The 1741-nt window shown below is 36.7% G+C and overlaps 1 long non-coding RNA gene across 1 annotated transcript; it reads right to left on the bottom strand.

Annotated features, from left to right (window-relative positions):
* Nucleotides 1–206: 206 nt before the first annotated feature.
* On the bottom strand, nt 207–1231 carry LOC115923309. The gene is made up of 2 exons (XR_004063844.1): nt 1129–1231; nt 207–325 (listed from the first exon to the last, which is right to left on the bottom strand). It is a non-coding gene; the product is annotated as an uncharacterized LOC115923309 (long non-coding RNA).
* Nucleotides 1232–1741: the final 510 nt, after the last annotated feature.

Below are 1741 nucleotides of genomic sequence, written 5' to 3'. Positions count from 1 at the left end.
CTGAGAAGCAATTTTCTTTTTTCGGAAATTATATACGCTGTATGTTGAAAATGTATGTAATACTATGTTCTAAAAAAAAATTAAAGTATATTTCAGTTGATTACCTTTTTTTAATGATATGCTTAAAATTTGTTTATGAAGACAAACAAATTTTTTAAATACAAAACGGAGCAAAAATCTTTAACGCTTCCGATACTGCATGTTCAGACGGGGTTTGCTTTTGGTCTGCATCTCACGACCACCATGAGGAGGAGAACGATGACGTCGATGAAAGCTAATAGTTTAAACGTTGCGTTGTAGGATGAGAAGTGATCCGCAATCATGCCTGAAAAAAACAAAAAAGGAATTTTGAATACACCATGTTGATCTGAATATGAGTCCGTGCATGAATTCATTAAATTACAGTCATATGATCAGCCACTAGTTTTTCCTTATTTCACTCACTGTGTTATCTCATTAAATCCTTCGCGGAGTGTTATTCTTTTTTTAGAAAGATGCATTATTCAATCCAATCTAGTTTTACCAAATTAGCACGAGGCCCTTTAATCACTTGGTTCGCAATGGACCAGTCACTTGTGAAAATTCTTTTCATGACAGATATTGTGTAAGTGTTTATTCATTTCATGATGACTATTCGATATAAATAGACACTGATGTAGGCCTATATATTCTTATAACCCCAATGTTATGTTTGTCTGCGCACATCAGCCCTCTATCGCCGCCATTCTCTTTCTCGTTTGCGTTTGATATCTGGTACGTTTCCCGCCAATGGGCATGGTCTTGATATCCATGGCTACCAGCAACGCACACTATCTTTTAATAACTGGTAGCAAACTGTACCTCAAACCTACTAAATTTCACATTCCTTATTCCTTTTCTTTCGTCCTGGCAATTAATAACAATTATAAGTTTCTGTAAGCAGTTAGAACTATTCAGTTCATAATAGTGTTTTATTAATTTCATTTAAAATCAAGGGTGAGAATCTCCGGGAGAAATTAATCTTGTCAAATCTTCTTTTTTTTGTTGCTGTAATTAAGATTGTAAATCAGATTTTAACCTTTCAAGCTATTTTAAAAGGATGCTTGTTTAATTGCTCATTTACAATATGTTTTTTTAGTGATTTCTTACCACTTAAATAGCCACCAACAAACATCCCAAATCCGATAAAAAGTTGGTCGACTGCATACGCGACATCATACTTTTGGGAAGACGCTCTATCCCTCAAAACGAGCTGTCCCAACACCGCCTTTCCTCCTACTGCCATTGCGGAGATACATGTCGTCACCAACATGGCGTAGAAGTTGACGAAATACACATCGCAAAGAAGAGCGGCGATGTTCAAGGTTGTAGCAAAGAGATAGAGGGTGACAGGTTTGACAAGGCTGTTGGTAAGGAAACCAACAGCAACCCTGCTGAAGGTATTCCCTATTGCAGCTGAGAAAGTGATGATAATGGTGTTCCGGACAGAGATCCCTCTCTGCAGAGCATGCGGTACAAGAAAGGAGTGCCAACCACTCCAAACCATATGCGACGCAAAAGTAACACCAAATACGACATTAAATATAGGATCCACGTACAAATCAGATTGGCGGAGACTGTTGGTGATCCTACGAAAAACTCCGCTGTCGTCACTGTTTTTAACTTCAAAGAAGAAGAGTTAAATAAAAAGTTAAAAAGAAAAGAAGTTTAATGTCAAAAATAAATCTTGAATGATATTAACTTTTACATCCCACAATAAACA

The sequence above is a fragment of the Strongylocentrotus purpuratus genome, unplaced genomic scaffold (assembly GCF_000002235.5).
Source record: "Strongylocentrotus purpuratus isolate Spur 01 unplaced genomic scaffold, Spur_5.0 spur5_scaffold_13, whole genome shotgun sequence".
Lineage (NCBI taxonomy): Eukaryota > Metazoa > Echinodermata > Echinoidea > Camarodonta > Strongylocentrotidae > Strongylocentrotus > Strongylocentrotus purpuratus.
The sequence above is the reverse complement of the archived record's forward strand: the minus strand, read 5'-3'. Positions and strand labels throughout refer to the sequence as shown.